The sequence below is a fragment of the Oreochromis aureus genome, linkage group 3 (genome assembly GCF_013358895.1).
Source record: "Oreochromis aureus strain Israel breed Guangdong linkage group 3, ZZ_aureus, whole genome shotgun sequence".
NCBI classification, from domain to species: domain Eukaryota; kingdom Metazoa; phylum Chordata; class Actinopteri; order Cichliformes; family Cichlidae; genus Oreochromis; species Oreochromis aureus.
The window spans coordinates 73,968,518-73,989,323 of record NC_052944.1 but is presented as its reverse complement, the minus strand read 5'-3'; the positions used below and the strand labels follow the sequence as shown (position 1 = coordinate 73,989,323).

The 20,806-nt window shown below is 40.1% G+C and overlaps 1 protein-coding gene across 2 annotated transcripts in view; it reads right to left on the bottom strand.

Moving 5' to 3' along the window:
* Positions 1-20,806, bottom strand: part of LOC120437551 — a 48,736-nt gene that overhangs the window by 14,260 nt on the left and 13,670 nt on the right. The window contains exon 1 of one of the 2 annotated variants that reach the window (XR_005611221.1): positions 3,907-4,041. The exons of the other annotated variant lie outside the window; for it this stretch is intronic. The gene's annotated coding sequence lies outside the window, so the exon portion shown is untranslated. Of the gene's footprint in view, positions 1-3,906; positions 4,042-20,806 lie in introns of those variants that run through there. 2 annotated transcript variants of the gene reach the window in all.

Sequence of the window (20,806 nt, the reverse complement as noted above, 5' to 3'; positions counted from 1 at the left end):
TCGCTGCACCATCGAGAGCATCCTGACCAACTGTATAACAGTCTGGTGCGGGAACTGCTCTGCCTCGGACCGGAAGGCGTTGCAGAGGGTCGTGAAAACTGCCCAGCACATCGCGGAGCACCACTTCCTGCCATAAAAGACATCTACAGGAAGCGGTGTCTGAAAAGGGCTGGGAAAATCATCAGAGACCCCAGTCACCCATCACATGGACTCTTCACCCTCCTGCCCTCTGGGAGGCGCTACAGGAGCCTCCGGACTAAGACCACCAGGTACCGGAACAGCTTCTTCCCCACAGCTGTCAGACTCCTGAACTCTGCCTCCTGACATCTGACCCACGTTAACACATGGACTGAACATACACACACCCACAATGGACAACCGTGCCCTCAAACACACAATAATAACATGGACTGAACCACCACTCACAACCACTAGCACTTTATACAGCCTCTGTAGAAATTATCCACACCCTCACTTATCTTAACTGCACTACTGTATAGTTCTGTGTAAATAATCATTCTGTACATACAATAATTTTTAACCTTACAACTGTTTACAACTTGCATAGTTCCCATTTCTGTATAGCTGTATAACTCAGATTTCTGTAAAGTTATTTATTTCATATTCTGTATAGTTTTTCATATTTATATCCTGTTCATATCCTGTACATAGCTTGTACTCACTACAGCCTGTACATACCTATAGTTATACAGGGAGTGCAGAATTATTAGGCAAGTTGTATTTTTGAGGAATAATTTTATTATTGAACAACAACCATGTTCTCAATGAACCCAAAAAACTCATTAATATCAAAGCTGAATGTTTTTGGAAGTAGTTTTTAGTTTGTTTTTAGTTTTAGCTATTTTAGGGGGATATCTGTGTGTGCAGGTGACTATTACTGTGCATAATTATTAGGCAACTTAACAAAAACAAATATACCCATTTCAATTATTTATTTTACCAGTGAAACCAATATAACATCTCCACATTCACAAATATACATTTCTGACATTCAAAAACAAAACAAAAACAAATCAGCGACCAATATAGCCACCTTTCTTTGCAAGGACACTCAAAAGCCTGCCATCCATGGATTCTGTCAGTGTTTTGATCTGTTCACCATCAACATTGCGTGCAGCAGCAACCACAGCCTCCCAGACACTGTTCAGAGAGGTGTACTGTTTTCCCTCCTTGTAAATCTCACATTTGATGATGGACCACAGGTTCTCAATGGGGTTCAGATCAGGTGAACAAGGAGGCCATGTCATTAGTTTTTCTTCTTTTATACCCTTTCTTGCCAGCCACGCTGTGGAGTACTTGGACGCGTGTGATGGAGCATTGTCCTGCATGAAAATCATGTTTTTCTTGAAGGATGCAGACTTCTTCCTGTACCACTGCTTGAAGGTGTCTTCCAGAAACTGGCAGTAGGACTGGGAGTTGAGCTTGACTCCATCCTCAACCCGAAAAGGCCCCACAAGCTCATCTTTGATGATACCAGCCCAAACCAGTACTCCACCTCCACCTTGCTGGCGTCTGAGTCGGACTGGAGCTCTCTGCCCTTTACCAATCCAGCCACGGGCCCATCCATCTGGCCCATCAAGACTCACTCTCATTTCATCAGTCCATAAAACCTTAGAAAAATCAGTCTTGAGATATTTCTTGGCCCAGTCTTGACGTTTCAGCTTGTGTGTCTTGTTCAGTGGTGGTCGTCTTTCAGCCTTTCTTACCTTGGCCATGTCTCTGAGTATTGCACACCTTGTGCTTTTGGGCACTCCAGTGATGTTGCAGCTCTGAAATATGGCCAAACTGGTGGCAAGTGGCATCTTGGCAGCTGCACGCTTGACTTTTCTCAGTTCATGGGCAGTTATTTTGCGCCTTGGTTTTCCACACGCTTCTTGCGACCCTGTTGACTATTTTGAATGAAACGCTTGATTGTTCGATGATCACGCTTCAGAAGCTTTGCAATTTTAAGACTGCTGCATCCCTCTGCAAGATATCTCACTATTTTTGACTTTTCTGAGCCTGTCAAGTCCTTCTTTTGACCCATTTTGCCAAAGAAAAGGAAGTTGCCTAATAATTATGCACACCTGATATAGGGTGTTGATGTCATTAGACCACACCCCTTCTCATTACAGAGATGCACATCACCTAATATGCTTAATTGGTAGTAGGCTTTCGAGCCTATACAGCTTGGAGTAAGACAACATGCATGAAGAGGATGATGTGGACAAAATACTCATTTGCCTAATAATTCTGCACTCCCTGTAGAATATTCACAACATACTTCATACTGTGTACATTATAACATACCATAATAGACCCATTTCTGTAATATACTTGCATATCTATATTATTGCTAATATATATTGTAATATATCTATATCACTAAAGCACTTTCTGGATGGATGCAAACTGCATTTCGTTGCCCTGTACCTGTGCATGTGCAATGACAATAAAGTTGAATTCTATTCTATTCTATTCTATATATATATAGATAGATAGATAGATAGATATAGATATACCAGAACTGACCAGAAACGGGTGATGGAAGCGCATCTCATACTTTTAAACTCTTTTTCTCCCTCCTCTCTCTCCCTCCCTCGCTCACAGACACATAACGGGTGTGGTAGTCCATTCTCCCTGCAGCACGGACTACACTGCCCATCAGGCTACATTCTTTAGGCCTATGCCTGTAACACTCTGTCTATTGCCTTCATATTAAATATCTCTACTTATGGTACAGATAACACGGATCGCGAGAGCTGAGTGGTACTCCACCCAGCCTCGTGCCGCCTTCACACACATAGCCGTAAAAGGGATTACAACGCAAATATTTTTGGAGGAAATTTCATAGACACCAGGCCGATATTTTTCAACTTTCTATTAAATTTATTTAAACACAGTTTAGTTTCTAACAGCTAAGCCTCACCTGCACAGACAAACCCACAGACGCAGAGAAAGATCCAGAATGATGCAGATGTTCCAAAAGCCATATCCGGGTTTTAAGGTTCTGATGGTGTTAGCTTGGTCTAAATGTCTGATGATGTCTGTACTTTCAGTGTATATCAGAACCTGAGTTTAAGGTCTTAATACGTTAGGTAATTAGTTAAAAATCAATTTTTAAGAAAGCTGAAAGTCACTGACTGACAACTACCGCTTCTCTTGACGCTTCCGTTTAACGGTATCTGTGTTGCGTTTCTTGTGTCGGAAATCAGATATACGGAGTTCAACTGGACTGCCTCATCAAGATCCGTCTCTCGCAAAAGATCTCGAGCTTTAAATGTACCTTTTTATCTGCGATTAAAACAGACGCTCTGTTGCTAGCGATGGTTTTGTTTTTTTTTCCCTCGCTTGGGAGCCAAAAAACAAACAAAATGTTTTTACTGCCCGTCTGAGTGCCACAGTTTCCAAGGTAGCCGGAACATCGCATCAAGGCGGTAACTTCCGTCGATGCACTAAATGGCCCTACTTTATGCCACTCTATGAGATCACCACTCTGACTTTCTGCAGCCAATAGGCAAAAAACAGGCTATGTCACTGATAGTGACGTTTATGCATCTGACCAATCAGGAGTAGCTCGTACATTTTAACCTCCAGTGTTCTTCCGGAATCGATGGATGTAAAATGTCAACTAACAGCAGTAAGCTGATGAAACGCATCAATAGTTAGCTGAATGTTGAGATGACGATTGTTTATGTATGATTTGTAGAAACAATAGATCATATTTGACATTTGATCGTACCTCCATTCTTTGTAGAACTAGCGGAAGTCAGTTTTTTTAGGTATGCCTGATACATCTAGTCAGCCGTACTTGTCTTTCTTAAAGTGAAATGCATTGCAATGATATAATCTTGAATCAACTCTCGTCTCTTATATTTTGCTGCAAAACTGAGTTTGTGTGACTACCTTTTATTCTTCAGTGCAGGCTGAACTCTGTAAGGGCTCTATCTGTCGTCCTCTACCAAAACAATTCAGGATTCCAGGTCGGCGGAAGCCTATCCCAGTGTGTTGCTAGTCAGGACCAGGTGCTGTATTTCACAGTGAGAGAAAAGAATCTGAGGGGGGTTTTTTCATCCGTGATGAAGTTAGTTATAAGAGAAGAAACGACAGGACTGCTGTCATAGGGCGAGAGGCACTGTACAGGGAGTGCAGAATTATTAGGCAAGTTGTATTTTTGAGGAATAATTTTATTATTGAACAACAACCATGTTCTCAATGAACCCAAAAAACTCATTAATATCAAAGCTGAATGTTTTTGGAAGTAGTTTTTAGTTTGTTTTTAGTTTTAGCTATTTTAGGGGGATATCTGTGTGTGCAGGTGACTATTACTGTGCATAATTATTAGGCAACTTAACAAAAAACAAATATATACTCATTTCAATTATTTATTTTTACCAGTGAAACCAATATAACATCTCCACATTCACAAATATACATTTCTGACATTCAAAAACAAATCAGCGACCAATATAGCCACCTTTCTTTGCAAGAACACTCAAAAGCCTGCCATCCATGGATTCTGTCAGTGTTTTGATCTGTTCACCATCAACATTGCGTGCAGCAGCAACCACAGCCTCCCAGACACTGTTCAGAGAGGTGTACTGTTTTCCTCCTTGTAAATCTCACATTTGATGATGGACCACAGGTTCTCAATGGGGTTCAGATCAGGTGAACAAGGAGGCCATGTCATTAGTTTTTCTTCTTTTATACCCTTTCTTGCCAGCCACGCTGTGGAGTACTTGGACGCGTGTGATGGAGCATTGTCCTGCATGAAAATCATGTTTTTCTTGAAGGATGCAGACTTCTTCCTGTACCACTGCTTGAAGAAGGTGTCTTCCAGAAACTGGCAGTAGGACTGGGAGTTGAGCTTGACTCCATCCTCAACCCGAAAAGGCCCCACAAGCTCATCTTTGATGATACCAGCCCAAACCAGTACTCCACCTCCACCTTGCTGGCGTCTGAGTCGGACTGGAGCTCTCTGCCCTTTACCAATCCAGCCACGGGCCCATCCATCTGGCCCATCAAGACTCACTCTCATTTCATCAGTCCATAAAACCTTAGAAAAATCAGTCTTGAGATATTTCTTGGCCCAGTCTTGACGTTTCAGCTTGTGTGTCTTGTTCAGTGGTGGTCGTCTTTCAGCCTTTCTTACCTTGGCCATGTCTCTGAGTATTGCACACCTTGTGCTTTTGGGCACTCCAGTGATGTTGCAGCTCTGAAATATGGCCAAACTGGTGGCAAGTGGCATCTTGGCAGCTGCACGCTTGACTTTTCTCAGTTCATGGGCAGTTATTTTGCGCCTTGGTTTTCCACACGCTTCTTGCGACCCTGTTGACTATTTTGAATGAAACGCTTGATTGTTCGATGATCACGCTTCAGAAGCTTTGCAATTTTAAGACTGCTGCATCCCTTTGCAAGATATCTCACTATTTTTGACTTTTCTGAGCCTGTCAAGTCCTTCTTTTGACCCATTTTGCCAAAGGAAAGGAAGTTGCCTAATAATTATGCACACCTGATATAGGGTGTTGATGTCATTAGACCACACCCCTTCTCATTACAGAGATGCACATCACCTAATATGCTTAATTGGTAGTAGGCTTTCGAGCCTATACAGCTTGGAGTAAGACAACATGCATGAAGAGGATGATGTGGACAAAATACTCATTTGCCTAATAATTCTGCACTCCCTGTATTATCACTTTGTGATGGGGTTAAGGTTAGCGTTAGGGCTAGAGTTGCCGCAAGCAGCTTTCTACTGGATTCATTTGAGAACCCAGAGCATTTCATACGAACGTGGAAGCGTACCTTTTACATTACTATGAGACACCTTGGGGGCGTGTATGTTACGCGTAGGAATGATAGTGGTCTGGAGTTTGAGATTTAGTTAGTTGTCCTCTCACTGTGCTGCTGATATTTCTTCCCAAACAGTGATTTATTAGCAAAGTAAGCTAGCTGCAGAGGTGGGAAGTGACAAAGTATTCATACTTAGTAACAAAGTATTCATACTTTGTTACTTTGTTACTGTACTGAATTTTTCAGGTATCTGTACTTTACTTTTTCAAACTTTATACTTTTGTTACTTTAGGTTAATTAATAGCATTTACACTTGAGAGTTAAAATGGGGCAAATGAAATGCAAGCACTTGTATAGTGTTTGTGGTACTTCAGCAACTAGCTAGCCCTACAGAAGAGAAAGAAGCCTGAATGGAGTAATTTCAAATGCAGTATTTCTATCAGCTCAACAAACATCACCAAACACACAAACTGTGTGCAGTTTTTGTCTCACAGTGTCATGCTAGCTAAAGGTTCAGCTGCTGTATTTCACAAAGGGAGAAAAGAGTTTTAGATAATTGCATCAGAGATGAAGTTAGTTGTAAGAAAAGACAGGACAGGAGTGGAAGTAAGAGGTTATATGTAAAGGTAACGACTGCTTACATGTCAGTCCTATGTTTCTAAATCAGGTATTGGCTAAGTTACATCAAGTGTAGCAGAGATCAAATTGAAGTTAAGATGATGATGCTGAGATTCATTCACTGAATTTCCACATTCATATCAGCTTTATATCATCCAGTATAAAGACAGCACAAACAGCGTACTGTCAGTATAGAAAATAGAAATCAGCTGGGACACCTCATGAAACATCTGCTGGTCTAATTCAGTTAGGTACATCCACACAGAGCAGCAGTCTATCTAATCACAGCTTGCACACTAAGAAAATCTACTGGGGCTCATATTAGAAATCATTCTGAGTGTGAATATTTTCACCCCTGCTGAGCCACTGCATAGATCTTAGGTTTCCCCCACAACTGAAACCTACTGTCACCCCTGACTGTGTTCATTTTACAGTTTAGGTGTGGAGGCAAAGTCACCCTGTATAGTGTAGGCAACAGATAGTTATTATTTTATTAGAATTCCCGTTCACTCCTTGTAATTCAAAATGTAATAATATTTGTACTCTCATCTACTAATATTGTTTTATTATTACATTAATATAACACAAGTTTCAGTTACCTTTGTACAAAAATGGTTAGATTTGGCCTTCAAGGAGCTACTTAGTACTGTGAGTACATTTCAAAGGTTGTACTTTTTCACTTTTACTTGAGTAAAGAAGTGTCTTCAGTCCTTCAACTTTTACTGGAAACTTTTTTTCTTAAACACAGGTATCTGTACTTTTATTAAGTAAAGAATGTCTGTACTTTTGCCACCTCTGGCTGGAACCAAAGCTCAGTTTCCTGCAGGTTACTGAAGAACTCTGCTGATGTTTTCTTGCTGTGATTGTTTACTGCTAATATAATATGTGAAAAAGGATAAAGAGCTCCGCTATGACTCAGTGTGCCCAAACCTTTGACTGGTACTGTTTTCACATGTTATTGGATTTTTACAGTTTATATGTCAGTTACATTACATATTTACAAATGATGTGTAATATCTTACAGTTTTTCTTCAAACTTTGCTTAATAGTAATTGGAAAACTTCTTTCTCCTTGTTTTTGCAAGAACTTCCTGTTTCTATGGAAACACTTCCTGTTGGTGCTGTGGCAGCCCATCATGTTTCATACCACTGTCATGGTTCTGGGTCTGTGATCCAGTGTTTATGAGGACGTTCAAGTTTTTGTTCACATAAAAAATGTCTGTTTGATTGTTAGCTAGCTTAGTGTTCATATTTGATTCTCCCTGTATTTAATTTGTCTATTTCATCTCAAGTTCCTGGTTGTATTAAATGCGACCACCTGAGGTTGCCTGATGCAAAATGTGAGTGGGACATAGACGCAATATAGAAGAGCCACCTCAACAGGACAAGACTCAGCTGTCCATCTGCATCTAAAGGTCAAAGGTCACTCTTTTGAGAAACTCAGTATGAATGAGGTTCAGCAAAAGCAAGACATAATACTTGTCTAAGATGGAGAGATGTGCAACAGTCAAGTCTTTTTATGACAGAAAGTGCATGGAGGGGTTTTTTTTACAGTTAAGTTATTGAATTGAGTTTCTGCAGGTTCCACAAACAACAACATGTGCTGATAATAAGTGACCATAATGTGTGAGAGAAAGCAGCCTCTCATTATAAGACACTGTGAGTCTCTGCATGCTGCCTTTATGGAGCTACAGCTGTTTGTACACACTGAACAAAAAGCTTTGTAGCTGTATACTGACTCCTGACACTACAACACATCACACTGACACACACATTACACTTCGTGGTCAGCTGGATTACAGCCACAGATGTTAAGTGTCCACGCAGCCTAGTTACACCTTCACACACACACAGACTAACCCAATCAATATCAACGTGATTCTTAGGGAAATACTGTCAGTATGTAAGGAAGGCTGTAATGCTGTGTTCTTCAGCTCAGACTCAGGAGGTGGTGTTTTGCTAATGTTTGCGATGTGGGACTATAGGATGATCAGAAATAAGAGTTGGCATCAAAAGTAGGTCTAGATGTTTTAAAGCTTTTGTGGTAAAATGATCTCCACAAAACAAAATGTCACTGCACTAAACTCTGTCGTGTTCTCCCTGGCAATCATAGCTGGACTGGCCATCGGGCATACCGAGCATTTGCCCGGTGGGCCGATGGTGATTTTACGTTTTTATGGGCCGATGGGGTTTTTTTGCTGTTTTTTTTTTTTTTCATAACGGTATAAACACTGAAAGGTGGTGGATTGGCCAGATGCTGGGAGATGTGTAAAAATAACTCAATTGTTTGGTGGTGGCTATTGCGGAGCTTCCACAGATTCAGTAACATTAGCAAGTGGTGGAGGCGCAGATGCAACACGCTGGCAGGTGGATGATGGAAAGGCAGGAGGAGCAGAGACCTGAGGCGGTGAAGTGAACTTCAGGTAAGAAGTTATGACCTGCAGTCTATCTGGGTCAGATATAAACCAAGTTTAGGTGAAGTTTATTTTCGTTATGCTGACTCTTTACAGTCAGTTACAATAACTCGTACTGCATACTAGCTAGCATGATGGAGTTTCTATACTGCTGGGCGGGTGCCATGATGTTATTGATGTTGAACTTGTTTTATCTTATTTTATTTATAAGGTTAGTTATTAGAGTTTCCAAACGTCCCGTAAAAAACGGAATCGTCTCGCATTCAGAGAAAATATTGCCCATTTCGTATTGAGGTGAAAAGGAACACAGTTTGTCCCGGAGTTCAAGACACAAAGCTGGATTTATTCAGTCTTTGCTGCACAGCTGCCTCTTCTCCTCTAATTCCCCCCCCCCCCTCCTGTTTCTACTTCAATCATGAAACTGATTAATGATCAGCTGATCGGCTTTTCTCTCGTGTTTGTTTATCGCCCACTTTGCATCAGAAACAAGAAACCAGCGGATGTCGCGCTAAACAACAGCAGCACGTTTAAGCTTAACTTGATCAGCTGTTGTTAGAATTTATTTAATATTAATTTCTAGTATCAGCTGATGTTTGCTGGAGCCACAGCTGTAAAGCTGCTGGTCATGATATCGGTTTGGTTATCTGGTGAGAGGGAAACATGCAGATGAAACCAGGAGATGTCCTTACTGAATCATCAGAGCTGAACAGGTGATGGAGAAACAGGTTTACCTTTTAGGTGACATGAATGAGTTGAAGGGAAGTTATGAACTGTTTCTGAGAGACAAATAACACCAGGATCATTTCCGGTGTAGCTGACAGCTGGTAACTGTGCAGGGGCGGGTCTAGCAAAGTGTTGCCAGGGCGCCAGGTAGGGCATTAACAGGGAAAGGAGGGCACAAATAAAATACTTTTCTTTCTTATTCTCATTTAAAATGTCTCGCTTTTAACAAATAATTATCTGAATCTTACAACAAACGTTTTCATCTGATGTAAAATGTATAGAAATTCATTATTGTACATAGTGATTTTTTAGGGTCCCATCATAATTTCTTCAGAAGTAGCTAAGTACTGTTTATGATGCCAGTATTTTCCCACATTTTCTAGATTCTGTACCAGTACTGTGTGTAAAATGCCATCAAAAAGTAAATTAAGTTTTTCTTTCTCACCTGTCTGTCCATCTCCTTTCACTTTTAAAGGTTGCGATGTTGGAAAAAATATTTTGCCCTGTCATGCTGTTTATTGATGTGGCAAATGAATGATTTATGAAAATATATCTAAATCTGTCATAAGTAATGATCATGTCTCACCTCTAGTCTTCTCTGTCTTAATTTCAGGTTTTCACCATGTGTTGTAGATAGTTCAGGAGGTTAACTCGACCAAGCAGTCGACTTTCAGGTACTGTTTAGAATACCAGAATAGGGAGGATGGTGTAGGTTTAAGTTTATTAGACTGATACATATATACCAACAAGACAGTGTACATCACTGTGACAACAGCGTTTGTTTTCATTTAAAGGCTTTATGCTTTTTCCTATAATACCTGGTGGGCCGGTCTCTAGTCAAAATGCCCGGGCCGGTTTTTTGTCCCAGTCCAGCCCTGCTGGCAATAAAGCTGTATTTACTTTTTGCTCCTTTAGCCCTGCATGTCCTTGCTGGCCACACAGTGAAATCTGACACGTGACACTGTCTTTTTCCTTTTCTTTTTTTCCCTCCAATTCTCTCATTTGTTAATCTGCCGCCTTCAGCACCTGCATTATTTTAGCCCGAATTGTCCAGTCCACATGTTTCAGATATTTGATGGCTCTAACAAACCTCAAAGATCTTGTTTGTTGGTGTTTTTGGTGAGTTAAAATGCATTTTCTAAGGTAAGTAGCAAATTATTTAATTAGTTAGTTTGCACAAACATAACTCTATTAAACTGGTCGAAAAATGTGAGATAGTAAAGGATAATTATTGAAACTGTTGTTGATTCAGTGTTTAATGTGCATTCTAAGGAGCGCTGTCATTCTGCCTGACTTGGGTTAAGTAGGCATAGGGCCAGAAGTACAAAGTCCAACATCAGCACTGGTATTCATATACCACCAGCAACACAGTGAAACAAGTTAGAGTAAAGACTGAAAGGAAAAGAAGAAGGAAAATGTAACATGGTGGACTAATGTTGCCTCTATTAATTAATCTCCTTGTTTGTTGTTGGGAGTTGGTACTGGTGTAAGAGTGGTTTTGCTGTGAGCCAATGGCTGTAATGGGGTTGGATTAATTGAAGGCAGGGATATTTGATTGCATTGATACTCTAGTCCAGGGGTTGACAGCCTTTCTGATGATGAGTGGCATCTAAAGTTTCCTCAGAAGTCAATGTGCCATATGACTGCATTAGTAATAAATTTAATAACGCTCAAAATTAACAGTTACACACTATACAGAAGAACTACACAGAATTATACTTAATCGCATATGTTGTCAGCTATCAGCGAATAGTTATCAGTTATTTTGAAACAAAAAAAGTTTTATCCATAACAAGAAATCCATAACAGCAAATGATTATTTATTTGCGCCACTGGCCTGACCATTTATTTTTTAATGCACCTCCTCAGATGAATTCACTGTGTGTCGTGCCATCAGTTAACCCTTCGGCACAAGTGTCCAGGGTTGCCGACCCCTGTTCTAGTCTAATTATAGCCCACACTACAAACACTGCTGTGGAGGTACGTCATATGAACAGATCTAAGATGACTTGAGTTAAATATGTTTATGATGGATAGTGTGCTGCTCTGTGAACTGTATATTTAAGATGCAGTGATGTATTGCCTCTGTCCAGGTCAGGGCCTACTATATGCCACAGCCTAAAGGCAGAGTCGGGTTGCTGAGGCTGGAGTGATTACGGGATGGTGGGTCTTGGAGGACAACTGCTGATTCCTGTCAAAGTTGTTAACATGTAAAATGCAATTGACTTGTGGCATCAGTGGCTCTGGCCTTGGACTGTATGTTTTATCTCTTTTAGAATTTTAGGCTTTTGCCCACAGCTGAGATGGTTGGTCAGACCTAATATGCTGTGTGAAACTGAACACAAACTAAAACACAGAATTTTGCTCTTAAAGAAGCCATAAACTCAAAATGAGTATCAAAATCTCACGGAAGGATTATCACAAACATGTGCTTCATTTAAAGAAAAAAAAAGGTGAACACAGACAAACACAAACTTCAGAATCATGTCGCTGTATATATAAACATATATTGTACTATACAAGAAGCAGCAGCTGTAACTGTAGCCTCCATAAAACCACAACTAATCTGCAGGAGTCTGTAAGTTTACAGTAAGGAACAAAGAAGCAGAAACACCCGCATAGTAAACATGTACAGACAGGCAGCAACAAATAGTCTGGAGAGAGCTCATCTGCCTGCTGCAGACTCGTAAGTCACATATCAGATTACTTATTTTTTTAAAAAGGGAAAATTTAATACTTACATTTTTGTAGGGACTCTTTATATCATCTGCATGGAAAAATTAACCATAAAAAAAAAGAATGAGGTCAGTACATCAGGTCTGTTTTTTTCTGTCGTCAAAAGAAACCTGCTGTTTTTTAATTACACTCAAACAATAGAAACGTTATATGTTATGGGTCCAATATTTCAAACGGTATCATATATACTGGAATCGAGCCAACGAACACAAATACCCCAACATGTCTTGACACCTTTTCCCTATATCTGGGCCAATCTTGTTTGTGTTGCATTTACACCTACAGCCAGTTTAGAACCACCAGTTAACTTAACATGTGTTTTATCTGTGGAAGGAAACCACTGCAGACAGTAACCACTGCACCTCTGTAACACATGTACTGTTAGATATCATTAGATATGATTTAAAAATTGTTGAATTCTGTTTTAATTACCAATTGTCCCCACTTTTTAAGCACTTTTGTGCCACTTTGGAATAGAATTTACAGATCCTTATATATTGTTTTTGTTAACAGTTAAATAGAATAAAAACTTCTGTTTGAGAATTGATTTGGTTGTTATTTACTCAAAACACACAGTTTGGTCTCATTATGTTTCTGTACCTAAAGATTTTATATAAAAAGCAGCTCTTAATTTATCATTTCTACTACATGTAAATAACACAGTAAAGTCATGTGTCCACTGTGGAGCTGCGTTGATATAATGAGTGAATGATTTGATTTTTTCACTGCCTGCTGTGTTTCCTCGACTCCTGAGCAAAGATAAAGAGTCAGTTCAGACCTGCAGTTGGTCCTCGTGGTGTTTTGAACTTGAATTCAGCCTGATTTGTTTTTCATGTCTTCTCCTCCATCATCAGTTATCAGGAGAGCAGACAGTCAAAGTACAAGAATTCAAACAAACACAGAGATTCTACTTACAGAGCAGACACAGCACAGATGTTTCCTTCATCGTCCTTCTCACTCATTTGAGCTTTTTTTCATTTCTCTCACTGACACCAAGTAAAGCCCGCCCTCTTCCTCTGAGCACCAGCTTTTCTATTGGTTCAAACACAGTGGGGGACTTTTTTTTTTCTCTTTGTAAAGATACACGTAGTTCAAGTTTCAAGTTTCATTGTCATGTACAGATAAACAGTTTATCCACATTTACCCATAATGAAAATTCTTTGGCTCGTGTGTCACACAGTGGAAATTTGTATCTATCTTTTATATTGGTTTTATTCTGATTTTTAGTGTTTATTTATGAGTGTAGGTTTTTTTTTCTTTTTTTTTCTTTTTTTGCATGGTTTTATTCTGTTTCCATTGCATGTTTGTATGTTGATAGTTATATTGCATGTTTTTAATCCACTGATGACTGGCTGCACATATTCTTCATTTCTTTATTACTAAGTTAAGTTACTCTGTTGTGTTGTTTGTGTTGCGTTGTGATGTGTCGTATCGTGTCGTGTTGTGTTGTATTGCCGATGTAGGACAGTTTTCCAATTTCATTGTACTATTGTACTATGTATAACTGTGCAATGACAATAAAGTGTTATCTTATCTTATCACATGGGACAAATTAGCTGATAGGGATCACCTGCTGAGGCATAGGTGTGTCCAGAGGTGGCCTGTCAGCCATGTAAAGACCTTTTAAAAGCAGGCTAGCTGAGCACTTGGAGGAGAGAGGCCCCAGATATGAGGAAGAATGTGCGCAGGCCACATGAAAAGAGGGACGCGCTGCCTGATTGTGGGGGTGCGACGCCTAACCTGGAGACAGATCGGTCAACGTGACATAGGGACCTAGTCCTGACAGAACAAACGAACGGTGACAGTAGGAGACAAGATGTGTGATTGGCAGCAGGGCAAAGATATACCTCTGCCTGCATTTGTGAGTAGGATCGCCACTGTCGTTTACTGGGTGGAGCCAGGTTGGGAGAGGGTCCCCCTTATTTGTTATTTAATAGGGGCTGACGCAAGGGGAGCTGTGGTGGCATCGCAAGATGGACTCAGGTGCAGAACGCAAGCTTGGCTGGGATAGGATGGGCCCAGTAGAAGGACAAGAGGAGGCTCGTCCTCGTCTGCCAGAGACGAGGCTGGCGTGGACTCCACTCTAAAGAAGGAATTCCTGGCCTGCTGGTGGGCCCATAATAAACATGTGGCATAATTATATCAGGGGGTTTGAGTGAATGTAGAAAATCGTGGTTTTATGGGTTTCAGAATTGTTTTATTTAGTTTTAGTAGATTGACAACATTTTATTAGGTATGTTTTAAGGGTGTTTTTATTTGTGCTCCATAGCCTGGAAATAAACTGTTTCCGATCAGACCTGCTTCATCTCTGTGCCTTTGGTATCTGACTCACTTGCTCCTCCTTTTATTTAAAACAATCATTCATTTTTTCTTTCTTTTTTTTTTGAATGGCATTCAGGTGCGACTGCTTTAGTGTTTGCGTGTTACACATGCTCTTCAACTTTACATGAGCATATAGAAGTGTGCAGTTAAATAAAGAAGAAAATAGCATATACCCTAACAGACTGGTAGCATCTGTAATTGCAGCAAAAGGTGGTCCTACTACAAAGTATTGACTCTGGGGCTGAATAATTACGCACACCCCACTTTTTAGTTATTTATTTGTAAAAAAAAATGTTTGGAATCATGTATGATTTTTGTTCCACTTCTCACGTGTACACCACTTTGTATTGGTCTTTCACGTGGAATTCCAATAAAATTGATTCATGTTTGTGGCTGTAATGTGACAAAATGTGGAAAAGTTCAAGGGGGCTGAATACCTTTGCAAGGCATTGTATAGGGACAGGGATCCCCCTCCCGTTTTTAGGTATCCTTTCATCCTCTGTTTTTCTCTTTTCATCTTCCACTTATGATATACGCGACCCTACACCATAACTTCTTGCAAACCAATCTCTCTACCATCACTGCATAGGGTCCCTTTGTCAGCTTTATGGTCAAAGTGAGTCTGAAACTCTACAGAAAGGCAGTTAATCAGTTAAACCATCTAACACTTTTGTTGGCCATGCATGCCACGCATAAGCTGCTATCCATGCTGAATAAGGGTTTATTTAATTACCTTTTGGTGTTTGAGGCGAGGACCAGAACTGCCAGTGACTGCCCTGCAGATGCAAGGTTTGTTTTGCACATGGAAATATTGAAAGGCTGTACACTTTTGGCTTTAGAAATTCACAGAGCCATCTGCTTTAGTGATGGTAAATTCGATTCTTTTTATTGAATCGAGTTTTAATGAGTCACTCACCAAAGTGAATCGGGTTTCTTGAGTCATTTGAGTCACTGAGTCAGTTGACCAGAGAGTGCAAAATGTATATTTTCACTCAAACTTAATTTGTTTCTCTTTTAATGTAAATCCTACTGCTAAGATGAATGATTGTAAAAGAAAACAACTATTTTCTTTAGAGCAAAAAAGAGCAAAAAATTCTAAAGGGAAAATTTATTTATTTTTATTTTATTTTATTGGTATTTTCCTTAAATGTGTCAAATATATGTTTTCTCATCTAAATGTCCACTGAGCTGTGAGCCAGGGGGCGGTAAAGTGCCTTAACATTGGTTGCCAACCAAGAAGAAGAAGAAGAAGCTGTGAGCCAGGAGGGAGGGGGTGAGTGAGTCCTGAGTAGTGATGGTAAATTTGATTCTTTTTACTGAATCGAGTTTTAATGAGTCACTCACCAAAGTGAATCGGGTTTTTTGAGTCATTTGAGTCACTGAGTCAGTTGACCAGAGAGTGCAAAAAATGTACATTTTCACTCAAACTTAATTTGTTTCTCTTTTAATGTAAATCCTACTGCTAAGATGAGTGATTCTTAAAGAAAACAACTATTTTATATAGCAAAAAAGAGCAAAAGAATTTCTAAAGGGAACATTTATTTTGTTTATTTTTATTTTATTAGTATTTTCCTTACATGTGTCAAATATATATTTTCTCATCTAAATGTCCACTGAGCTGTGAGCCAGGGGTGGTAGTCTTGCCTAACATTGGTTGCCAACCAAGAAGAAGAAGAAGTAGCTGCGAGCCAGGAGGGAGGGGGTGAGTGAGTGAGTCAGTGAGTGATTCGTGCGCTTTATGATTCAGCACAGGAGGGAGGGGGTTAGTGAGTCCTGAGTGATTTGCTTACGCTACGATTCAGCACAGGAGGGAGGGGGTTAGTGAGTCCTGAGTGATTTGCTTCCCCTACGATTCAGCGCAGGAAAGGAGGGGGTGAGTAGCTCAAATGTGCTGTTAGCATGTTAGCAGAGCGATGCTACTGTGAACCGAGGAGCTATTGTCTTGATGTGAGCTTCTACTCAGGGTTTTTCTTCCAGTTCAGAGCAGAAATGTTTTGTTAAGATACTGGATGTTGTGTTTTCTTCACAATTTGAATTATAAGCTAGATATATTTCTACTAATGAAATTAGTTTGCTAACAGCAACAGGGATGAGTCAGTGAGTCAGTTGCGCTTGTGAATCATGATTCACGAGTCAGTAAAGTGATTCTCGAGTATTGAACGATTCGTTCATGATTCGCGCATCACTAGTCCTGAGCATTGACTGTAGAAAACAGTCAATGGTCCTGAGTGATTCGCTTATGCTATGATTCAGCACAGCAAAGGAGGGGGTGAGTACCTCAAATGTGTTGTTAGCATGCTAGCTGAGCGATGCTACTGTGAACCGAGGAGCTATTGTCTTGATGTGAGCTTCTACTCAGGGTTTTTTCTTCCAGTTCAGAGCAGGAATGTTTTTGTTAATAAACTGGCTGTTGTTTTTTCCCCCCACAATTTTAATTATAAGCTAAATATATTTCTACTAATGGAATTTGTTTGCTAACAGCAACAGGGATGAGTCAGTGAGTCAGTTGCGCTTGTGAATCATGATTCACGAGTCAGTAAAGTGATTCTCGAGTATTGAATGATTCGTTCACGAATCGAACATCACTACTACAGATTAAAAATGCCCAAGGCAAAGCGGTGAAAAGTGAGGCTGTACTTCACAGCAAAAGATGCAAACTCAGCAGCCTGCAACATTGATTGATTGACAACATTGCAACATGATTGCAACAAGTGCTTTAAGCTGATACTGTGATACTGTTAAAGGAGGTAACACATTGAATCTAATGAAACACCTGGCGACGCAGAGCGTTTTTTTAAAAGCCGAGAAATGCACCGTATTTGATAGCTTGCTGCGAGACCTCACACCGTGCACATCTACTGCAGGTGTGGTGCCTGTTATCGGACCCGGAGTTAGCAACATCCCCCAAAAACCCGAAGAGTAGAGTCCTGGCCCCTAGCCCTGTCAGCGTAGCAGAAATGATGAGGATGATGATGGCAGCAGCAGCCGTTCTTCTCTGCGTGAGTAGGTTAATGTTGTTTGTGTGTAATTTACGTTGAGTAGGCTAACGACGTTATTACATTAATGCATGTAAGGTGAACTAGCAAACACCGTCGTAGTTACATGCGGCTGTCTTCTTGTTTGATGGCAGATACTCCCTTCACCCTGGCCAAAAAGGCTAAAATGACCAAAGAAAAAGTGCAAAACAGTTAAAATGAGAGATTATTGGACAAAGTTTGTGTTTTTTTTCCATTGTTTAAGCACTGCTTCCAGCCAAGAGTGATACCATATATGCCCCATAGCTGCAGAAAAGGCTAACATTGTTATCTTTTTACAAAAAACAGTTAAACATGAGAGGTTTTTGGACCAATTGTGTGTTCTCCATTCTTTAAGCACCGGTTCGAGCACCGTTTAAGCAGCGGCACTGTTTTAAAAGTACTGGTTTGCTACTGGTATCGGATAAAAGCTAAACGATACCCATCCCTACTCGTGATATGTTATGATATGATATATCTACAGCAGAGTGGTAGATACAAAGCCCTGCACTGCCCTATAGATTACATTAGATTAGATGAAACAGATTAGATGAAACCACCCTTCGGGTGGGTTCCTCCGGGAAATTCAGTTTCCAGTAGCACAGCAAGTTGCAGAATGTGAGCAGAAATATACCATATATACACATTTATAAATACAGAGAATACAAAAGGGATAAAAAGGAATAAGAATACAAGGGAACGGCACATTTCAAGTATTGTGAGTCTATTACACCGTTGGATATTAACAAAAACTATTGCACAGTGAAAAGGCACTACAGCTACTTGTTCCCCCCCTCCTCTGTCCCTGTTTCCCCTCCAGCGAGGAGTTAAACAGTTTGATGGTGTGTGGGACAAAGAAGTCTGCTGGTCCTTGACTTTGGGAGAAGCAACCTGTCACTGAACAGACTCCTCTGGTTGTTTATGGCCGTGTGCAGAGGATGCAGAGGCTGCCCAGCATGGTCCATAATGTCCATATTGCACCTTAATTTGTTTTTATATAAGTGCGTTAAATGATTCTTCAGTTGAATGTTTTTTAATAGGCAAAAAATACTTAAACAAGTAAACGGCAAGTCAAATTTTTGTCTTTTTTTTCTATTTTTGCTGATTCGAAAATTAATCTGATCCGTGACTTAAAACCGTGATCCGATCCATTGCACCACTACTCGTAACTTGTGACTCTTGATGTAAAATCAGTTTGGCATCCCTGCCACACAGTAACTACAGGTCATCAGTCCATCACAGACTAACAGTCACACCTACAGTCGCTTTAGAATCACCAGTTAACAACTAGGGCTGCCATGATTAGTCGACTAGTCACGATTACGTCGACTATCAAAATCGTCGATGACTAATTTAATAGTCGACGTGTCGTTTGAAGCTTTGTAAGAGCCCAAAAGACGCAGGAATAATTAGTAGGATTTAAGAGTGTAATAATGGACTTAAAGAGAAGATGGCTGCACTGTATGTACAAGGATGCCAGCTGCCGTTAAACCCCGAAGAAGAAGAAGCACTGTCCGGTATCGTAGCTGTGTCCAAATTTAGGAACCGCATCCTCCTGTGCCCGCATTTGTAGGCCGATTACGTTGCAGTGACACGGCGAAGACTGTCCAAATTCAAAGACTCCGATAAATGCGGCCGACAAAAGCGCCCTTCATTTCCCCAAATTTGAAGGATGGGTCGGGTGTATACTTCGTGGCCCAACCTATCCCACAATTCATAGTGCAGCCCTGCTCAGTTTCCAACAATGGCGGCAGCTAGTTAGTTTTAATATTACTCTTAATATTTTTTCTGGGTCATAAAATAAACGTTTAACATATTTTCAGGCGAGAATGTAGCTGTGTAAACCTGAAATATCTGCTCAGTTTATCAAGACACCACATATTTTTTAACCTACCAGTTACCCACCAGCTCGATAGCTAGCTGGGGTTAAAGGCTCACTAGAGCCGGTGAGAACACCGGACTCGCGGCAAATCGTTTTCAAATCCACCGCTGTCTTTCGCTACTCAGGTTAAACATGATATATAAGTCACTTAGATAACTTAAAATGTTATTGTTTGGCTTTTTTCAGTATTTTATTTGTTCCTGAGTAAATCGGTTTGGCTGAGATTACAGTTATAGTTTTTACACAGATGAATAAACGTCAAGCAGACAACTGATTATCAGAAGTGTGAGATGCTCGAGAATATATTCCGGTGTCCTGTTATATTTTAGATAGCAAGGAGCAGACGGCTGAGTTTATTAAACTTCACCGAAACAATCTGCAAATTTCATTAAAATTTAATAAACTACCATCTTGTCTTTATTTTTAGTTAGCACATACCTTAAACACTTAAAGCTGTAAGCTAATGATAGTTATATAAGAGCAGATGCATGCTGGTGAAATAAGCTGTACGTTTTACGTCCAATGGATGCATGATCTGATTAGTCGACTAATCGCAAAAATAATCGGTGACTAGTCGACTATTAAAATAATCGTTTGTGGCAGCTCTATTAACAACACAATGAAATCAGATGTCCTCTGCTCTCAGTGATCTGTAGTTTGGTTGATAAACAAATCCATGTCCATGTAGTGGACGTCCCCCTCAGTGAGAGAGGCAGATATGAGCTGAAACACAGGAATCAAACCAGGGACGCTGCTGTTATGGAGCTGAACTGGAACCATTCAGACACTGAGGCCCTCTGAACACATTTTAATTACAGCTGTGCAGAGACACACTGATGACTGACTGGAACACTATGATTCACATTTGACATTAACACCATCCTCACACATGGGTTATATATGACCACTAGAGGGAGATGTTGGACTTTAAACACTAACATGGATACAGTACAATGATGTTTCCACAGTTTGTTATCAATAAATAAGATACCAGCTACTCCTGTACAGCAAATCTGAACCAGATTTTTGTCAAAACTGTCACAGTCTTTGCTTCTAAACTTTTTACTCTAGTGATTGAATTTACAGTCATGTTTTCATTTTTACATACTGTATTAACACAATTGATCTAAAATCAGACAAAAAACACAAAATCTGAGTAGAAAAAGTTATATTTTTACTGTAACAACCACAAACATGTTAATTAAATCATATTTCATAACTTTAAATGCAAATATTAATTTGGTAATTTTAAATTCATATGCACGTTTTGCAAACAACAAAGTTATTTGCAGCTTTTACCTTGAT